General features: G+C 38.6%; 1 pseudogene; it reads right to left on the bottom strand.

The window, feature by feature from the left end:
- Positions 1–6,773: 6,773 nt before the first annotated feature.
- The window catches only part of LOC121434664, a 47,492-nt pseudogene continuing 31,155 nt past the window's right edge, over positions 6,774–23,110 (bottom strand).

The following is a 23,110-nucleotide window of genomic DNA, read 5'->3' as shown; positions in this document are numbered from 1 at the left end:
AATATGACATTTAATGTTTTAATAACTTAGGGCTTTTCATGACAATGAAAATGGCAGCACCAATTTACTTCAAGAGGAAGATGGGCATCAAAGAGGCTCCTTATGGAGTTTGACAGCCATTTGGGCAAGAAAATGCTCTTGCCTGGACTGTTGCATGAACTGGACACAGAGAACCCTCAGAGAGAGGACAGCTGAACTTGCTTAAAGGTGAGATGGTTTTTTGGGGTTCCTGATTCATGAAAGGGTCTGTGAGACATTCTGCAGGACATAGAAGTTAGTGACTGGACTCTCTTTAAAATATTTTGATTTATGGAAATGTCTCTGGATACTATGGGCCTAAAAGCCAAAGATGGATGCCCCAATGGTCCAAAAGAACTTTGGGTGACTGTCTAGGCAGTGAGATGTCTCTGTCATTTCTAGAGTTTGGAAGTTGCTTATTTCTTGTTTGCTTAGGTAATATTATATCCTTCTGGAGTCTTTGATGAAGTTAAATAATATAAAGATAGTTATAGTTTTCCTTAGTTGTGATAAAAGATAAAGTAGATGTAAATATTGTCACTTTAATTCTTGCTTTGTAACTGCTTTGTTATATGTAATTTTGCTATGTTAAAGTTAAAGTCTTACTTTTTTGTTTAAACAGAAAAAGGGGAAATGATGTAGGTGGGCCTTCTACTTTCATTGGTTAATAAAGAAACGGCCTTGGCCCTGATAGGTCAGAAAATTAGGTAGGTGGAGTAGACAGAACAGAATGCTGGGAGAAATTGAGGCAGATGCCATGCCTCTCCTCTCCAGGTCAGTTGCAACGAAGGTCCAGCCCAAGATAGACTTAGGCTAGAATCTTCCTGGTAAGCCAAACCTCATGGTGCTACAGAGATTACTAGATATGGGTTAAAACATAATATGAGAATTAGCTAGTAGGAGGCTAGAGCTAATGGGCCAGGCAATGTTTAAAAGAATACAATTTCTGTATTATTTTTTCAGGGCATAAGCTAGCCAGGTGGCCAGGCTGCAGGAATGCAACCTGAAGCTCCTTCTACAAATATCTTCTTCCCTGCTCCTATATCTGCCCTTCCTCCATCTCTACTTCCCCACTCCCCCAAAGATCTTTCCAGTCTTTCCTTTCTCCCTTCTCTCTTTCTCTTTCCCCTTCCCAGAACCCCACCCCCATGCTTCCAACTTTTGCCTGACAATATTGTTTCATTCCAATTTCCAAGAGGATCTATCTATGGTTTTCTTTGGGTTCACCTTGTTATTAGGCTTCTCTAGGCTTGCAAACTATAGGCTTAATGTCCTTTGTTTATGGCAAGAATCTCCTAATAAGTGAGTACATACCATATTCATCTTTTTGGGTCTAGGTTATTTCACTCAGGATAATGTTTTCTATTTCCATCCATTTGCATGCAAAATTCAAGATGTCATTTTTTTTTTTTACCACTGAGTAAGTAGTACACTAATGTGTATATGTTCCACACCTTCTTTATCCTTCCTTCCATTAAAGGGAATCTAGGTTGTTTTCAGGTTTTGGTTATCACAAACAATGCCACTATGATCATTGTTGAACAAATGCCTCTGTAATATGACTGGGCATCTCCTGGGTACATTCCCAAGAGTGGTATTGAGGCAGACTGACCCCCAATCCCCTGAGAAACTGCCAAAGTGGCTGCACATGCCTTCACTCCCACCAACAATGGACAAGTGCTCCCCTTTCTCCACATCCTCCCCTGCCTTGTCCCATGGTCACACTGACAGGTATCTCGCATGTTTCCATGGTTCCTTCATCTGGGGATGGAGACAGGGACCCACATTGGAGCACTGGAGTGAGCTCCCAGGGTCCAGTTGAGGGGCTGAGGGAAGCAGAGGATGAGCAAGAAGGTCAGGGCAGAGAGGGGTTGGTCCACTCACAGAGACAATGTCCCTGATCTAATGGGAGCTCACCAATTCCATCTGGACTGGGACTGAACGAGGCTGTGGTCAGGCTGGAATCTCTGGGCATGACTGATGGTGAGGGCTGGCGGAGAAGACATTGATAATGTCACTGGGACTTGTGTTTGCTGGATGAACTGGCTTTTTGGGATTCTGGTCTATTTGGATGCTTGCGTCCTTGGGACTGGATGGATGGGGGAGGGCCTTGGACTTCCAACATGATGGGGTATCCTGGGACTGGACAGGGAGGGAGGAAGATAGGTCAGGAAGTACGGGGAGGGGGTAGGTGGAAATTTTGGAATGGAAAAATTAAAAAAAAATGAAAAATAAAATAAAAAATGTCAAACAGAAAAAAAATAAAGCCATGCTACCACTCTTTTATTTCTTCTGGGTCATCAAGGCTGTGGTAAAGAACTTAGATCAACCATTCATACCACACTGGTACTGACATGTTCATGAGACTCAGCAGTTAGAACACTGATGACTTATCCACGGGGACCAACATTGATACCCAGCACCCACAAGTGTGTGTACTTCCAGTCAGAGGTGATTAGACACTGTCTCCATGTCTACGTCTAAAGTAAACTTCATTCTTTTTGAAGATAACAGGCACACAAAGAAAACCTATTATAAATAAAGAATCACATACAGACCTTTCTGTTCAGCATTTGCATATCTTGTGCCATAAGAAACCAGAATAATGTACCACATATTCAGAACCTACAATTACATGGAGTTCTGACCAATCTGAAGTGTGGGCTAGGAATCACACTTGGGTACCAAGTACTCCTGAGACCAGTACTCCTGAGACCACTCTCCAGTTCCCATATGTCATAATGCTGAAGGAGAAGGTGTCCCAGTTTCCTTCTGTCTCTTGTCTCTTGAAAGATAACATCACCTCTAGATGGTTGTCAAAGGATCTAATAGACTGAATGTGAATGGAATTTCTATATTGCTTCTTATCTTCATTGTTAAAACAGATCTCTTTATGTGAATAAAGATAAAAAACTTGGTTAAAATAAACCTGAGTCAAGCCAGATTTGATTAGGAAAAGTCCACATAGCCAGGAATTTCAAGAGTTCATGATGGGGAACAAGTTGACCTCAAACTTACTGAGATGGGCCCCACACATACTCCTGTGTGCTATGATTATAGCCATACACCTCTAAGTCCAGCTGAAATAAGTGTTTTGAAAGCACTTATCATTGAATCAGAGAAAGAAATAAAATAAGATTTAGAGGGAGCACCATTGTTTTCATGACAAGCAATATTTCTTGAAATTCTATAATATGAAGAGTCAAATAATTTCATATGTTCTCAATAATGGGTTATTTTCATTGCATTGTTAATTCCATCCATTTTAAAATGTTTGAAGTGTGACTGTGTGAATACACCTGTAATACACCTGTGCCATGATGTGTATGTAGCACTGACAGGAAAACTAACAGGGGTCTATGATCTACTTCCACTTTGTGAGTTCTAGTGATGATACCTAAGGAACAATTTGGCTGCAAGTGACCTCAATGGCACTTCTTTGTATTGAAAAATTGTTCACAAATGAGCTCATATAGAAGTGTGCACATGGAAGCACCCAAGTGAAAATATGGGAAACAACTGTAGAAGTCTTATCGGTAACCCAGAGATAGAACTCAGGTTCTCAGAATTAGCAGCAATGAACTTTACTAAATGAGACAATTCTCTGCCATATAATTTATTTTTTAAGAAAATGTTATAAATATATATTTAGCCTTCATAATGAACAAATTAGAAATGTATGGCAGTATAAATAAGTTCATATGCAAAGATTTATTATTCAAGATATCCTGGGTCCTTATACCCTTGAATGAATTTACATTTACAATCTGAAAGACAATAATTAACTGATGTACTATTTCTTCAAATCAAATTTGATCATCACTGATATAGTTCTGTGGGAAGAAACTGTTGAATACTAGGCAAGAAACCCAATATTGATCCCAGCAGAACATCAAGCTATGGTATGAGATACACAACTGATTGCTGATTATTTTGCTTTATTATATCAATATAATATAAATGAAAATATTTTTTGAATACACACATGAGGTATTTAATGTTTCTTATAATCACACTTTTCAGTCATTGTAACATTAACATTGTTAAATTGTGTTGAGAAAACAGAACACATTGGGAGTTCATCATCTACCCTTGAACTTGTGCTCAGGTGGCAGACACATAAGCATCATGACTTCAAATGTATCTCTGAATCATTACTGACATCCAAGCCAGCATGAATTATAAGCAAAAGACCTCAAGGAATTTTGTAAAAAGATGAAAGTCAAAACCAGAAACAACAACTGACCACCCTTTCACTTCCTTCAAAATTCCTTACTTGAAAATTATGATCAGACATGTTTTAATATTTTAATAACCAATGGGTCACTTCAATGATGGGGATGTCATCTTATACATTACATCATAAAAATACCTATTACTAGGGAAAGGCACAATAGAAGCTGAACAAAAGCCATAGAAGGAATATAAAGTATAAAAAATAAATTTTAGTAAATAAAGTTGTCACAATATAGAACACTTTAGTACCTACCTCAAATGTTTCAAAATAGAAACCAAAATGCAATGATTTCCACCATTAATCTTGAGTGAACATGTTACGTAATTTACTTCTTTCAAAGTTATGATGAAAAATAATTTTTCTTCAAGCTGAAGACAACATTGATGGCTAAAGTCAATAAAAATTGTTTTCTGCTTATGAGTTTGTTCCTACTTCCAAAATTCAATGTAATATAAATAGACATTAAAATATTTATAGGACTAGAGTCATGTCTAGGTGACTAAGAAATCTTCATTCCAAGGACTCAGGTCAAATTTTTAAGAGCTACCTGTAATTTCTGCTACAAGAAGATGCAAGGTGTTAACGTTTTCAGAATACAGAATGCACATTAACATTCTATCTCTCACACACACACACATACACATGCACGTCATTACAATAAAAGCAAATTGTTTAAAAAAAATTTTCACACGTGGAAATTTTTCTCCTGTAAGCATTTATTAATGTAAAAGATGAGTCCAGGCATATTACAGCTTACTTACAGAGTTTTTCTTCATGAAGTATTGGTTCATGTAAAGAGAAATCAAATTAAAACTTGAAGTAAGAGAAATAAATCCTTCTAAGTTGGTGGTATCATTTGGGAAGATTTAGGACATGCTGCACTGCTGAAGGAAATATGTCACTGAGAGTAGGCTATGAGAATTTACATTCATACGCCAGTTCCAGTTCCAACACTCTGCTTCATGTGGAAGATTACGGCTTTGAGTTCTTAAGTTCCAGCTTTAGTGCCATGACTGACACTTTTTGTCATGGCTCTTTCAGGGTGATCCTATTATCCTCTAGAACCATGGCCTGAATTATATGCTTTTATATGTTGAAAGACATTATATCACAACCGAAAAGGAGGCAGTACACATCCATAAATATTTACACCTGAATTACATATTCCATGCAGTTGAAGAGAGTATAAAATCTAAAAGGGTTACATTATTGTTCAAATTCATTTTGCAAGTCTTAAAATTCTGGAAGGAAGGATAAGCTGACTACTGAAAGTTAGGCAACACCAACAGCTGTGAAAAGAAGTTTGCCCCCACTAGACATAGCAATTCTCTTTCTCTCTTGAGAGAGAGTCATTACAGCTGGGCTCTGCTCCATTCTTCCATGAAAGCTTCCCAGCAGAAATGTCTGTTGCTGATCTGCTCCACTCTCCTAAGGGAGTCTCCCATAAGAGATGTCCATTGCTTCTGTGCTCTTCTGGGCTAAGTGAGTTTCCAAACAGTTATGTCAACTGTATCTCAGTTCAACTCCACTAAAGATTTCCTGATCCATTCCAGTGAAAGAAGGTGTTCATATAAATCTCAGTCAAGAGATTTATTTAGGAGGGAAGAATCCAGAGTGTGAGTTCCTCTGCAAGTCTGGAAAGAGGCAGCTGCCAACTGAATGAGCATATGACTCATATAGGGCTTCTTGGAGGCAGAGCAGCTCTAAGGAGATTTAGAAGGTGAGAACTGGTGAGATTTAAATGCCTGGGCTTGAACAAGCTCAGAGATGGGCTGGATTTTGTGCTCTGGAGTTGGTTGGTTTTGAGCTCAGAGAGACAAGGGTAGATTGCATTTTTTTTGCTTTGGTTTGAGAGCCAAAGCAGATTTCTTTCAGTATCCAGATTTGATGTTTGACTGTGTTTTCAGGGTGATGTTGTATCTTTCACTAGTTCTGGAATTAGGAGCAAAGGGTTTTCCTTTGTATCTCATTTCACTACCAGGTTGCGATTTTTATCTTGGCTCTATCTCCTTCCCAAAAGACTTCATAAAATCACAAATTAGGTATTGTCCATGAGTTTCCTGGTGCAAATAAAATAAAAGCTGGTATCATAATGCTTGAACAGATTGTTGACACTATCATTTTTTACAGAATAAATACTGTTGGTTAACAGACTGTAAATGTGATGGCTTAAAATTAATTTGCAATAAGAAACCCTCAGTGTCTTCTTCAGGTACCCAAAAACTTTATCAGATTGATTACACACAAAAAGTTTTACTCCTGTAACAAGTACAAAACATTTACCACACTGTTTATTTTTTTCACTACATTATGATTATTCTCATGTTTTTGAAGACTATAATCCTTAAGTTTACAGTTTCTCTCCAGGATAGTTTGTTTCATGTATTTGGAGATTATTGTGACAACAGATTTGCGAAACAAATCCATTCACAAGTTTCTTTCCAATCTGTGTCCTTTTCTGCATTTGAAGATGAATAAGACATGAAAAGACTTTTCCAAACTCATTTCATGCATACCTTTATGCACCCATGTGTGTTCTTTGATGCCTTTGAAGAGCATTGTTTTGAGCAAAGACCTTATCACACTGATTACATTCATAGGGTTTCTCTCCAGTATGTGTTCTTTCATGTATTTGAAGAGCACTGTGTTGAGCAAAGGTCTTACCACAGTGATTACATTCATAGGGTTTCTCTCCAGTATGTATTCTCTTATGCAATTGAAGAGTATGGGCCTGTCCAAATGCCTTACCACACTGATTACATTCATAGGGGTTCTCTCCAGTGTGTGTTTGCTTATGCGATTGAAGATGATTGTGTTGTGCAAAGGCTTTACCACACTGATTACAATCATAGGGTTTCTCTCCAGTATGAGTTCTTTCATGTGTTTGAAGATGACTGTGTTGAGCAAAGGCCTTACCACACTGATTACTTTCATAGGGTTTCTCTCCAGTATGTATTCTTTTATGCAATTGAAGAGTACGGGGCTGTCCAAATGCCTTACCACACTGATTACATTCATAGGGTTTCTCACTAGTATGTGTTCTTTTATGGTATTGAAGAGTATTTTGTTGAGCAAAGGCCTTACTACAGTGATTACATTCATAAGGTTTCTCTCCAGTATGTGTTCTTTTATGCACTTTAAGATGACTGTGTTGAGCAAAGGCCTTACCACACTGACTACATTCATAGGGTTTCTAGGTAGTATGTGTTTTTTTATGCAATTGAAGAGTATGAAGCTGTCCAAAGGCCGTACCACACTGATTACATTCATAGGATTTCTCTCCAGTATGTGTTCTTTTATGCTTTTGAAGAGCACTGTGTTGAGCAAAGGCCTTACCACACTGACTACATGGATAGGGTTTCTCTCCAGTATGTGTTCTTCTATGCAATTGAAGATGATTAAGTCGTGCAAAGGCCTTACCACACTGATTACATTCATAGGGTTTCTCTCCAGTATGTGTTCTTCTATGCCTTTGGAGATCACTGTGACATGCAAAGGCCTTACCACACTGATTACATTTATAGGGTTTCTCTCCAGTATGTATTCTTTTATGCAATTGAAGAGTATGGGGCCGTCCAAATGCCTTACCACACTGATTACATTCATAGGGTTTCTCTCCAGTGTGTGTTCTTTTATGCGATTGAAGATGACCGTGTCGTGCAAAGGCTTTACCACACTGATTACATTCATAGGGTTTCTCTCCAGTATGTGTTCTTTTATGGTTTTGAAGAGTATTTTGTTGAGCAAAGGCCTTATTACACTGATTACATTCATAGGGTTTCTCTCCAGTATGTTTTCTTTTATGCTCTTTAAGATGACTGTGTTGAACAAAGGCCTTACCACACTGACTACATTTATATGGTTTCTCTCCAGTGTGTGTTCTTTTATGATATTGAAGATGATCGTGTCGTGCAAAGGCCTTACCACACTGAATACATTCATAGGGTTTCTCTCCAGTATGTGTTCTTTCATGTATTTGAAGATGACTGTGTTGAGCAAAGACCTTACCACACAGAATACATTCATAGGGTTTCTCTCCAGTGTGTGTTCTTTCATGCAATTTAAGATGACCGTGTCGTGCAAAGGCCTTACCACACTGAATACATTCATAGGGTTTCTCTCCAGTATGTGTTCTTTCATGTATTTGAAGATGACTGTGTTGAGGAAAGACCTTACCACACTGAATACATTCATAGGGTTTCTCTCCAGTATGTGTTCTTTTATGCGATTGAAGATGACCGTGTTGTGCAAAAGCTTTACCACACTGATTACATGCATAGGATTTCTCTCCAGTATGTGTTCTTTCATGTATTTGAAGATGACTGTGTTGAGCAAAGGCCTTACCACACTGATTACATTCATAGGGTTTCTCTCCAGTATGTGTTCTTTTATGCCTTTGAAGATCACTCTGATATGCAAAGGCCTTACCACAGTGATTACATTCACAGGGTTTTTTTTCAGTATGTGTTCTTGTGTTCATTTGAAAAGAACTGTGATGAGCAAAGGCTTTACAACACTGATTAGATGCATAGGATTTCTCACTATAATATCTTCTTTCATTCCTCTGAAGCTGACTATCATATGCCAAGGCTTTATCACATTGAGGATGTACTGAATATTTCTTTCCAGAATTATTTCTTTTAATCCTGCAAGTATAATTGGAACACATAAAAGTTTTACCACATTCAATACACTCATGAACCTACATATCTGTATGTATTATTTTTATAATTTAGTCTAATAGTAAACAGAATTCAGATATTAAGGTTTTATAACTTTGTTTAAACTCATGCTTTCTTCTGTAATTAAGGGTTCTTTTGCATTTTTTAAGACACTTGTCATGGTAAATTCCTTTATTATGTGGTTTAAATTTTCACCTTTACAGAAACATTTTTCAATTTGACATATTTCACATATTTGAAGACAACTGAATAACCTCAGAACAACTTTATTGCATTCTTAAACTGTCCTATACTGTAAATCATACTACATTTGCTAAGTAAACTAGGACAATAAGAAGTATTTGCACAATTCTAGAACTCATGTGGCTTCTCTGCACTGTGACTTTTTTTATCTATTAACAGTTATGTGAGAAAACCAATTTTTTATATAGTTCAATCAATTTGAGAAAGGGTACTTAACATGGGGACTAATGCTTATCTTCTAATTGTTTTTAGAGAGAGATATGCTGTGATTTTCCATATTCCCATGTGCATAGGCTTGTATTGAGAGTAATTTGTGGTATACAAGGTAAAGGAAGAATCACAAACAAAAAATTTCCACACTGAATTATCACGGTGTGACATTCTGTTCCTCATAGATGTGCAGTAGAAGTTTCTTCACAACAACTGCCACTTAACTCTAACTGCTTCTGTCACCAATCTTAATATAGTAATAAGAAGTATATGAGTAATACAAGATTTACTATGTGCTCTCGATTTATTAGAAAGTCTTGCAGATATACTTATCATCACTCCAATGTATACACATTTTGTATTATGAGTAGTAAGAAATAAATGGATTGGTAGATCTACAGAATAGCTCTCATGGTTGTATGCTTCAAATGCTGATATCTGTTTAGCCATTTCTCATAACTTCTTAATTAAAAAAAAATGCCTTGAAAATGTAATTCAACTACATGAAATTCTATATGGATTTTTCAGAAGTTAATAATCATAAATGCACTTAAAGCTGTGCTTATTCACACTGTTGCTTTTATTTAAATCTTCTAGGACACATTATCAATTTATTAGAGGATCATTATTTTCAGCATGCATAAGAAAATTACCTTTCATGTCTTCTAGAATGTTGACAATGTTCTTTACTATTATGTTCTTCCCAAATGTATCCTAAAATGCAGTACCAGAAAATGTATGTTATAATATTGAATACTATGCATCATTTAAGTAACTATTTTAACTAAACCTTAGAACCATTTTGATTTATTTACCTCATTCTTATTCTCCTTTCTAAATCAAATTATTTTTTTCTCATTTTTTTTTGTTTTTTTCGAGACAGGTTTTCTCTGTAGCTTTTGGTGCCTGTCCTGGAACTAGCTCTTGTAGACCAGGCTGGCCTCGAACTCAGAGATCTGCCTGCCTCTGCCTCCCGAGTGCTGGGATAAAAGGCGTGTGCCACCACTGCCCGGCTTAAATCAAATTATTGAAGAACATCATTAACCAAGAAAAAGCTGTCCCTTTATTTTGAAACAAGAAGGAAATTAATTTTTACCTATAGTACTGAGGTTCCTGTAGGTCTCCAGCATCACATCTTTGTAGAGATTCTTCTGGGAAGGATCCAGCAAATTCCACTCTTCCCAAGTGAAGTTGATATGCACATCATCATAGGTCACTGCCTTCTAAAATATGCCATACATGATAGTGACATGATAGTGACACCATTGTAAATGTATACTTCTTTGATAGTATAGTCATAAAATTCTGGTATTCCCTAGTCATATTCTAAGACATAGACACTCACTTTAGAAGGAAAGTGTATAGGAGAGTCATCTCTGTCATTTCTTTACTCTTTGAATGAGATATCACCTTACATGTGAAATATCTATTAGCAAAGAGAAACAAGAAAACATATCAACAGTATATAGTACACATGAGAAAATTTTATGAAGATTAACTAACTACAAATAGAAAAATAAGTTGGACAACCTGGTTGTATTGACTCATGCCTTTAAGCTCAGAACTTCAAAAGCAGAGGCGGGTATATTTTTCCCTGAGTTAAATGCCAGACAAGTCTATGCAATAAGGTCCAGGAAGGTGAAAGTACATAGTAAAACCCTGTCTTCCAGGAAGTGCTGGTGCATGCCTTTAATCCTACCAATCAGGAGGCAGAGGCAGGTTGGTCTCTGTGAGTTTGAGGACAGCCTGTACTTTGAGAGATAGTTCCAGGACAGGCTCCCAAGCTACAGAGAAACCCTGACTCAAAAATCAAATAAACAATAAACAAAAAACAAACAAACAAAAAGACACTGTCTACATTGCAAATATCAGTGAATCAAGCAAGAAAAATAGAGGAACTCAGAGGTTTTTACTGGAGTTCCTACAAAGAAATATACATTCACTCCACTTCTCTATTTATCTTCCAAACATCCGAAGTGCCCTAATTTAAATTGCAATGCCAATAACATTTTACAAACAGAGCTTTATGTTTAAACAGTTACAAATGGACAGATGAAAACATTAGCAATATAAAACTTGGGCATAAGTAATAAACACAAGCTGGGAGAGGGATGACTGAGTAGTACCTAGCTTTTGATGGTCTTGAATAGATGTGGCAGAATTGCCAGTACTTATTTGGGAATCATAACTATCCATTATTCCAAGTTCACAAATTCTGTGATCCTTTGATCATGTTGAGGACCAGGTACTCATGTGGTCCATAGTCATGCCGATACATCAAGTTGTTATATTAATTTTAAAAATGTAAAGTAAGCATAACAAGCAGGAAGAAGTTCAAGCACCTACAATTCAATGACTCTGAATTCTTAGGCAGTACTAATGTCACACCTACTGAAAGACTTCCAGACCCCAAAATGGGGGAAAAAGCTACTTCTATCATAGCCAACACAGACCAGAATACCAAAGAGCAGATAGAAACCAAGGAATAAACGTGCATCCAACAAAGACAAACAGAGATACTGGCACCTAGACCTGCAGTCACCTCAGACCCAGACACCTGACAAGAGCACAATAACATGATCAACAACAGACAGAACAATATGTCACTACCATATTCCAACTCTCCTACTACAGCACACCCTGAATATTCAAACCCAGTCAAAGTACAATTAAGTTAGATCAACTATGTAGATGTTTTATGTCCTTAAGAAAGAAGTGAATGAATTTTTTAAAAAAGCAAAGGAAGAGGCGCTTTGTTTATGAGCTACCCATCTAGCACTGAGATCTGATCTGGGCACCAGGAGAGCCATCACCAGGGTGAATGAGTTTCACCTGCAGCAGCAGCCCTAGACATGGAACTCAGACATTCCTCATCCCCCTATACTTCCTGGACTTCCTGCAGGGGCTATACTCCCCAGATACTGCCTCTCTCTTTCTATCCCACCCAGCTTGCATCCAGAACCCCCCTTCTGCCTCCCTCCCCTCTTCAGGCACATTACATCACCCAGCTCAGCCTGTTTGGGCTCTGGGTCCAAATCGTGAGGGCAACCAGGCAGACAGGAGTTCCTTTGTCTCAAGAGCCTGCCTGCAACAAGAAAGGTAGGCGCTTTGTTTACGAGCTACCCAACCAGCATGGAGATCTGATCTAGGCACCAGAAGAGCCATCACTGGAGAGTGCCATCACTGGGAAGGTACATCAGTGGGCAAGGAGACCTGGTCCTGTAAAAGAAATTCCATAGGGGAGCATTTGGAGGAAGAGATGGGCAGGTGCCAATGCAAGAATTCACCCAACAATCTGAAAAACAACATGAAACCACCAGAACCCAGTGACCTCAAAACAGGAGGACATGAACACCTTAATCAAGAAAAAGTAGAAAAAATTGACTTTATGAAAGTGATTGACACCCTTAAACAGCATGTAAAAAATGCCCTTATAGAAATGGATGAGAAGTATAACAGAAAGTTTGAAGAATTGAATAAATCAGTGAATGATACCCTAGGAAACCAAGGAAAAACAATCAAACAGATAATGGAAACAGTTCAAGACATGAAAACTGAAATGGAGGGAAGGAAGAAAACACACACAGGGCCGGATGGACATGGAAAATTTAAGTAAACAAACAGAGACTACAGAAACAAACATAGCCAACAGAATACAAGGGATAAAAGAAAGAATCATAGCTTCTGAAGATATCATAGAGAAAATAAATGCTCTGATCAAAGAAAACAGCAAGTCCAACAAACTTGCATCACAAAACATTCAGGAAATCTGGGACACAATAAAAAGATCAAACCTAAGAATAATAGGAGTAGAAGAAGGAGAAGAGTCACAGCTCAAAGGCCCAGAAAATATTTTTAATAAAATTATAGAAGAAAACTTTCCCAACCTAAGGAAAGATATACCTATGAAGGTTCAGGAAGCAAACAGAACACTGAATAGGCTGGATCAAAAAAAAAAATCCCCTCACCATATAATAATCAAAACACAAAGCAAACAGAATAAAGAAAGAATATTAAGGGCTGCTAAGGAAAAAGGCCAAGTTACTTATAAAGGTAAACCTATCAGACTTACACCTGTCTTCTCCATGGAAACCATGAAAGCCAGAAGGTCCTGGATAGATGTACTGCAAAAACTGAGAGACCATGGATGCAAGACCAGACTACTATATCCAGCCAAGCTTCCGTTCACTATAAATGGAGAAAACAAATTTTCCAGGATAAAAACAAATTTAAACAATATTTATCCACAAATCCAGCCTTACAGAAAGTAATAGAAGGAAAATCACTAACCAAGGAGTCCAACAATGACCACAATAACTCAGACATCTAGAGACCCTTCACCAGCAAAACTCAAAGAAGGAAAACACACAAACCCTACTACTAAAAAAGTGACCGGAGTTAACAACCACTAGTCATTAATATCACTTAATGTCAATGGACTCAACTCACCTATAAAAAGGCACAGGAGAAGAGATTGGATACGAAAACAGGATCCAACATTCTGTTGTTTACAAGAAACACACCTCAACCACAAAGACAGGCCCCTACTCAGAGTAAAGGGCTGGGAAAAGGCTTATCAAGCAAATGGACCTAAGAAACAAGCAGGTGTGGCCATACTAATTTCTAACAAAGTTAACTTCAAACTTAAATCAATCAGAAGAGTCATTGCCAAATTCCTTTTATGAAGCTACAGTTACTCTGATACCAAAACCACACAAGGACTCAACCAAGAAAGAGAATTACAGCCAATCTCACTCATGAACATCAACGCAAAAATCCTCAATAAAATACTGGCAAACCAAATCCAAGAATACATTAGAAAAATTATCCATTATGATCAAGTAGGCTTCTTCCCAGAGATGCAGGGCTAGTTCAACATATGGAAATCTATCAATTTTTTTTTTTGATTTTGCGAGACAGGGTTTCTCCGTAGCTTTTGGTTCCTTTCCTGGAACTAGCTCTTGTAGACCAGGCTGGCCTCGAACTCATAGAGATCCGCTTGCCTCTGCCTCCCGAGTGCTGGGATTAAAGGCATGTGCCACCCCCGCCCGGCATGTAATCCATCATATAAATAAACTGAAAGAAAAAACCATATGATCATTTCATTAGATGCTGAAAAAGCATTTGACAAAATTCAACATCCCTTTATAATAAAAGTCTTTGAGAGATTAGGGATATAAAGGTCAAACCTAAATATAATAAAAGCTATTTACACCAAGCCAACAGCTAACATCAAATTAAACAGAGAGAAACTCAAAGCCATCCCACCAAAATCAGGAACAGGACAAAGATGTCCACTCTCTCCATACCTCATCAATATAGAGCTTGCACTTTTAGCAATAGCAATAAGACATCATAATGGGATCAAGGGGATTCGAATTGGAAATGAAGAAGTTAAACTTTCATTATTTACAGATGATATGATAGTGTACTTAAGCGACCCCAAAAACTCCACCAAAGAACTCCTACAGCTGATAAACACCTTTAGTAATGTGGCAGGATACAAGATCAACTCCAAAAAATCAGCCGCCCTCCTATACACAAAGGATAAAAAAGCAGAGAGGGAAATCAGAGAAGCATCACCTTTCAAGATAGCCACAAACAGCATAAAATATCTTGGGGTAACTCGAACCAAGGAAGTGAAAGATCTATTTGACAAGAACTTTAAGGCATTGAAGAAAGAAATTGAAGAGGATACCAGAAAATGGAAGGATCTCCCTTGCTCTTGGATTGGGAGGATCAACATAGTAAAAATGGCAATTCTTCCAAAGGCAATTTATTGATTCAATGCAATCCCTGTCAAGGTCCCATCAAAATTCTTTACAGATCTTGAGAGGACAATAATCAACTTTATATGGAAAAAAAAAACGGGATAGCCAAAATAATGTTATACAATAAAGCAACTTCTAGAGGCAGAACCATCCCTGACTTTAAACTCTATTACAGAGCTACAGTAATGAAAACAGTGTGGTAGCAGCATAAAAACAGAGAAGTTGACCAATGGAATCGTATAGAAGATCCAGATTTTAACCCACAAACCTATGAACACCTCATTTTCGATAAAGGAGCTAAAAGTATACAATGGAAGAAGGAAAGCATCTTCAACAAATGGTGCTGGCAAAACTAGATGTCAATCTGCAGAAGAATGAAAATAGAACCATATCTATCACCATGAACAAAACTCAAGTCCAAATGGATCAAAGACTTCAATATCAATCTGAACACACTGAACCTGATAAAAGAGAAAGTGGAAAGTACCCTACCTCATATGGACACAGGATATCACTTCCTATGTATAACCCCAGAAGCACAGACATTACGGTAACATTATATAAATGAAACTGAGTACATTGTGTAAAGCAAAGGACACTGTCACTAAGATAAAAAGACAACCTACTGACTGGGAGAAGATCTTCACCAACCCTGCAACAGACAAACATCTGATCTCCAAAATATATAAAGAAATCAAGAAACTAGACTTTAAAATGCTAATTAACTCAATTAATAAATGGGGCATTGAACTGTATAGAGAATTCTCAACAGAAGAAGTTCAAATGGCCAAAAGACACTTAAGGTCATGCTCAACCTCCGTAGCAATCAGGGAAATGCAAATCAAAACAACTTTGAGATATCATCTTACACCTGTCAGACTGGCTAAAATAAAAAACACCAATGATAGCCTTTGCTGGAGAGGTTGTGGCGAAAGGGGTACACTCATCCATTGCTGGTGGGAATGCAATCTTGTGCAACCACTTCAGAAATCAGTGTTTCAGTTTCTCAGGAAATTCGGGATCAACCTACCCCAGGACCCAGCAATACCACTCTTGGGAATATACCTAAGAGATGCCCTCTCATATGACAAAAGCATTTGTTCAACTATGTTCATAGCAGCATTATTTGTAATAGCCAGAACCTGGAAACAACCTAGATGTCCTTCAATGGGAGAATGGATGAAGAAAGTATGGAATATATACACATTAAAGTACTACTCAGTGGTAAAAAACAATGACTTCTCGAATTATGCATGCAAATGGATGGAAATAGATAACACTATCCTGAGTGAGGTAACCCAGAACCAAAAAGATGAACATGGAATGTACTCACTCATAATTGGGTTCTAGCCATAAATAAAGGTCATTGAGTCTATAACTTGTGATCCTAAAGAAGCTAAATAAGAAGGTGAAGCCAAAGAAAAACATATAGTTATCCTCTTGGATATGGGAAGTAGACAAGATTGTCAGGCAAAAAATTGAGATCTTGGGGGTGGGGTGGGATGGGGGTAAGGGGAGATGGGGAGAGAAAAGTGAGAAGGGGAGGATGGGGGGAACTTGGGGAAACGGGGTGATTGGGATAAAGGAAGGGTGGATAGGGGAGCAGGGAAGCATATATCTTAACTAAAGGAGCCATCTTAGGGTTGGCAAGAGACTTGAACCTAGAGGGGCTCCCAGGTGCCCAGCGCAATGTCCCCAGTTAGTTACTTGGGCAGCTGAGAATAGGGAACCTGAAATGGCCTTATCCTTAGCCATTCTGATGAATATCTTGCATATCACCATAGAACCTTCATCTGGCGATGGATGGAGATAGAGACAGAGACCCACATTGGAGCACCAGAACGAGCTTCCAAGGTCCCAATGAGGAGCAGAAGGGGGGAGAACATGAGCAAGGAAATCAGGACCATGAGGGGTGCACCCATCCACTGAGACAGTGGGGCTGATCTATTGGGAGCTCACGAAGGCCAGCTGGACTATGACTGAAAAAGCATGGGATAAAACCGGACTCTCTGAACATGGCAGATGATGAGGACTGATGAGAAGCCAAGGACATTGGCACTAGGTTTTGATCCTATGTCATGTTCTTGCTTTGTGGGAGCCTAGCCAGTTTGGATGCTCTGCTTCCTAGACCTGGATGGAGGGTTGAGGACCTTGGATTTTCCATAGGGCAGGGAACCCTGACTGATCTTCAGACTGGAGAGGGAGGGGGAGAGGAGTGGGAGGGAAATGGGAGGCTGGGAGGAGGCCGAATTTTTTTTTCAATAAAAAATAAATTAAAAAAAAGAACAATTAGTAAACCATAATTTCAGTTCCCCCAATCAAACTGTAGTGATCTCAACACTGGCTTTGTATTGTTGCATGTTTTTTAAGTAGTAGCACATTCTTTGTTATGTTTTTATTTGTTGTTGTTGATTTTATTTATTCATTTATTTTTGTTTTTTTCGAGATGAGGTTTCTCTGTACCTTTGGTGTCCATCCTGGAACTAGCTCTTATAGACCAGGCTGGCCTCAAACTCACAGAGATCCACCTGCCTTTGCCTCCTGAATGCTGAGTTTAAAGGCCTGCACCACCACCGCCTGGCTGAGTTATGTTTTTTTTTAGAAGTATCATATTCTTTGAGTTTCATCCCACATCATTTCAATAGATAATGTTTACAATAAATATTATTATGAATTTCAGTTTATATGATGTAAGATCAGAGAAGTTACCTAAAATAATAGGCAATGTTATAGTGAAACTACAAGTTAAAAAACAATAAACTCAATAGATTGGAAATAAGTGATATAATAACCACCTTTGCTTTATACAATCAAAGAAACTGAATATCCCACATTAGCTGCTCGAACAGATCAGTGGCAATGCTGGGTGTGCTCTCTGGTCTTCTAGTTGGCACCTGTCTAGTACATCCCCTTCAAGTTACTTCTAAATCTCAGGTTTATTTAAAATTAGCTCTCATTTATTATATTTAAGTTAACCTTATATTGTGTGTGTCTATTGGTTATAGAAAGAGAAGATATAAAAAGAAGGATACTAGTCAGAACTAAATGTGATGATAACACCCGTTCCATTCATAGTTTGTGAGATATGTATAGTTCATTAACCTTACAAAAAAGGTTTAATGATATAGCAATTAATATTTGACAAAAATGAAATTATATATCCTATAGGAAAATACATCAGATATCTTGCAAATTTTGTTTAAGACAAAGATACATGTGTTGCGGTAGCTCATTTTGCTCCTTCAGCCAATAGCCGATGAGATACCAGACCATTGGAGCGTGGTCTCTCTCCCTTTTTTTTTTTGATTTTAAGAGACAGGGTTTCTCTGTAGCTTTTGGTTCCTGTCCTGGAACTAGCTCTTCTAGACCAGGCTGGCCTCGAACTCACAGAGATCCACCTGCTTCTACCTCCAGAGTGCTGAGATTAAAGTTGTGCACCACCACCGCCTGGCTCTCTCTCTGTTAGGAGCCAATTTCCTCCTAAAATCATTGCAGGAACCATCACCCTGGAGAGTCTGCAGAGAACCCCACACCCTTAATTGTGTTAGGAATAGTTCTATTGACAGAGCCTACCCCACACCCAAATTGGCTGTTAATGAGAGCTATCTGTTAGCGGAACCCACCCCACATTCCAAACTATCTAGGGATCTAGGTGTGTCAACTCGCGACTTCCTGGCCTACAGTGACCTGACCGAAGACAACCTCCTGCCTACGTGACCAACTCGGACCATGTGACCAACGTGAACCACGCGGCAAGATCCCAGGCCCCTGTGCCCACCCCCCCAACTCTTTACCCTATAAAAGTTGTACCCCGTCTCTAATAAACGGAGGCTTTGACAAGAATTCTCGCTTAGCCTCATTCCTCTTTCCTAGCCCATGTCTTCCAGGTGGTGCCTCTCCGGGACCCTGGAATAACAGATTGCAGGGTGGGTTACAACCCCTAGACTGAGTAGCCCACCCAAAGGCAATCGACATCTCTCCCTTTAAAAAAGCTGCCACTTCCCTCAGCTCACTCTCTGGCTTCCGGCTCTGCTTTTGGCAACTGGGCTCCCTTCCTGATTACACAGAGGGCTGTTGTCTGGGACGGTGATCTGTAAGTTTTCCCCCCTTAAATAAATATCCATTCTATTAATCATAAAAAAAGCAAAGGGAAAGATAAACGAAATTTTGGAGAATAATAATAAACCCCTTAAAGAAAGTCAAACAAGCAAACAGTTGACAGAAATGAATAACTCAGTTCAAGAAGTGAAAATTGAAATAGAAGGATGTAAAAAACCACAAGCTGAAGGAATTCTGGAGATAAAAAACTAGATAAATGAAAAGAAAAAACTGGCAAATTAAGGTGAAGTTTATCCTATCTTTGTGAGTCTAAACTTTTATATATAATTTACACACACCATAACTAAGAAAAACGTTGGGGGCTGGAGAGATGGCTCAGAGGTTAAGAGCATTGCCTGCTCTTCCAAAGGTCCTGAGTTCAATTCCCAGCAACCACATGGTAGCTCACAACCATCTGTAATGGGGTCTGGTGCCCTCTGCTGGCCTGTAGGCATACACACATAATAAATAAATATTTAAAAAAAAAGAAAGAAAAACGTTAACGATATAATTGTTTTCAACTCAATCAAAAAACCCAGGGCATAACATTAGCCTGGAAGGTCTGTGGCAGCAAAAGCAGAGCCTATTTTCCAAAGTAACAAATTTTGAAGTCAAGATAACTTTAAAGTATGTGTGGGGTTACCATAGCAGCCCCCAAATCAAATGTCTCTCTCTGCAGTCCAAAAAATTCAAAGAAAGCACAAAGTATAACCCAGACTCTGTGTGTATTTTCTATCTTTTCAAGGTCCATTAATTGTTTTACTTACTTTTTTCTTTAAGAACCTTAGAGTAAATTCCTTAAAAAACTATTTTGAATCCATGACTCGGTCTATATTTATCTTCTCTGTCTTAAGCCCATGGACATTTATCAAATAAACTATCACACCCACTCAGAGGCCTTTTTATCTGAATGTTTTTACTGTGTATCTGTAATCCTTTTCTGATGAGGAGTGTTTTTGTAATTGGAAGCTGCATTTGACTTCCATTTTTGTGCTTTTACAACCCCTCATTTTTAACTTTCTTAGGGTTTATGTGGATTTAGTTGCCAAACATTTGGTGTCCTAATGTAAATGGGGACTACACTTTCATCTTCTGGCTGCCTAGACCCAAATAATCACACATAAACTATATAATTATATCAGCATTTTAAAAATGCCTCAGGCATATTCTTAGTTAGATTTTACATGTTCAATTCATCCATTTCTATTCATCTATGTATCACCATGTAAAGTTTTGGGATATTTCACATTAAGTGAATACATGGCATCTCTTTGATCTTCCCAAATAGTGCACCTACCAGTCTGGTCTGTCTCTATAAAAAAAAAAAAGTAACAAATGCTGGAAAGTAATGAAATTGGTCTCCAACTACAATCAGGTTTTTTTTCATAATTGGGACTCCAGCAGTCCTATTTTCCTGTGCAGTGCACACTCAAAACTGTTGCTTCTATTCTGGACTGAGGTAGAAACCACTCTCCACATGCAAATCCTTTTCCGTTACCTGCAATGGATATTCAGTTTCATAACTCAAATTTATAACTTTGAAACTGTGGTAGAATCATTTAAGATTTTAAAGGTGTAAAGTAGGACAAGGTCATTACTAAGGAGAGGAGAAGACAGGGACCAAATCCTTTTATGTCAAGATAAGATAGATAGTGTAAAAAATTTTCTGAAATACTAGAAGTACAGCAGTTCAAGAATTAATATGACTTCCTAGGGAGAAATCACTCCACATGTTTGCCAGATTAATAAACAAAAAATCATTTAATAATATTCACATACATCTCTGACTAATGCTCAAAGAGGACCCAGGCTGGAATAAATTTTTGCATTTCACATATTTTCTTATCCTTATGTCTTTTAGGTTCAGGCTCCACACTCTGAACAATTTAAATAGGGGTGGAAGGCTACAAGTCTACCCACCTGGACAGATGGAATACTTACACAGTAAAGTCTTCCCAGCATTATTTCTTACATAAACCAGTGACCTTAAACAGTAAGACCATCTTCATCGACAAGATCATGAGATGTCAGACTTTTCTTCCATTTTTACAAGCTTTTCATTAGCCTCTTAAATGAGTTGATGGCCTGATTTTGGTACATTACTGTCCAGAATTACAACATGGAGATTCCGGGGGATGTGAAGGATAGGAAAAGTATAAGGCAGAAAAGATAAAAACAGGTTAGGGAAGTCTTGCACAAGCTATGTCTCATGTCAAGTAAATTTCCCAAGAAGAATAAATTTGGGAGACGCACAGAGGCAGAGCGGCGGGGCGGCCAGACGCACAGAGGCAGAGTGGCGCCACGGCCAGACGCGCAGAGGCAGAGCGGCGCCACAGCTAGACACACAGCGGTGGAGCGGCGCGGCAGCCAGACCATTCAGGAAGAGGCTTTGGGGGACCGGCGTGGCGGCAGACACAAGCAGTGGGGACAGGCGTGCGATAAGCAGAGCAGATCACCCTACTACAATTAAATCAAAAAGGTAGGCCTTTGGTTGGCCAGGTCACTGGCACACGGGGAGCCTGGTCCTGTCCTGAAGACCCTTCAGAGGGGTGAGAGGGTTCTTGGTCTGCAGCAGGAACCAGGAAACAGAGCGAGGGCATTTTGTAAGTGGAGCCCTTGGCCAGCAGGGAAACCTGATCCGGTTTTTTAAAAGACCCATTAGATAGGATCAATAGGAGGAGATGGGCAGGCGCCAAGGCAAGAATTCACCCAATAATCTGAAAAACAACATGAAAACACCAGAAACCAATGATCTTACAACAGAAGTATTTGAACAACCTAACACAGAAGAAGTGGAAAAAATTGACTTTATGAAGACAATAGAGTCCCTTAAACAACATGTAAAAAATGCCCTTATAGAAATGGATGAGAAGTATAACAAAACGTTTGAAGAAATGAGTAAATACGTACATGATACCTGGGAAACCAAGAAAAAACGATCAAACAGGCAATGGAAACAGTTCAAGAATTGAAAACTGAAATGAAGGCAAGGAAGAAAATACAAACTGAGGACCAGCTGGATATGGAAAATCTAGGTCAACAAGCAGAGGCTACAGAAACAAGCATAATCAATAGAATACAAGAGCTAGAAGAAAGAATCTCAGATGCTGAGGACACCATAGAGAAAATAAACAAACAGATCAAAGAAAACAGCAAAGACAACAAATTCTCAACACAAAACATTCAGGAAATATGGGACACAATAAAAAAAAACGTAAGAATAATAGGAATAGAAGAAGGAGAAGAGTCACAGCTCAAAGGCCCAGAAAATATTTTCAACAAAATTATGGAAGAAAACTTTCCCAACTTAAAGAAAGATATTCACTTAAATATTCAAGAAGCATACAGAACACCAAACAGACTGGATCAAAGAAAAACATCTCCTTGCCGGGCGGTGGTGGCGCACGCCTTTAATCCCAGCACTTGGGAGGCAGAGGCAGGCGGATCTCTGCGAGTTCGAGACCAGCCTGGTCTACAAGAGCTAGTTCCAGGACAGGCTCCAAAGCTACAGAGAAACCCTGTCTCGAAAAAACCAAAAAAAGAAAAACATCTCCTTGCCAATAATAATCAAAACACAAAATATACAGGTTAAAGAAAGAATATTAAGAGCTGCAAAGGAAAAAGGGCAAGTAACTTATAAAGGTAAACCTATCAGACTTACACCTGACTTCTCTATGGAAACCATGAAAGCCAGAAGGTCCTGGATAGATGTACTGCAGAAGCTAAGAGACCATGGATGCAAACCCAAACTACTATACCCAGCCAAGCTATCATTCATTATCAATGGAGAAAACAAGACATTCCAGGATAAGAACAAATTTAAACAATACGTAGCCACAAATCCAGCCCTA

The sequence above is a fragment of the Microtus oregoni genome, unplaced genomic scaffold (genome assembly GCF_018167655.1).
Source record: "Microtus oregoni isolate MIOR12 unplaced genomic scaffold, Mior012 000044F_ref0000062, whole genome shotgun sequence".
In the NCBI taxonomy this organism is placed as follows: domain Eukaryota; kingdom Metazoa; phylum Chordata; class Mammalia; order Rodentia; family Cricetidae; genus Microtus; species Microtus oregoni.
The sequence above is the reverse complement of the archived record's forward strand: the minus strand, read 5'-3'. Positions and strand labels throughout refer to the sequence as shown.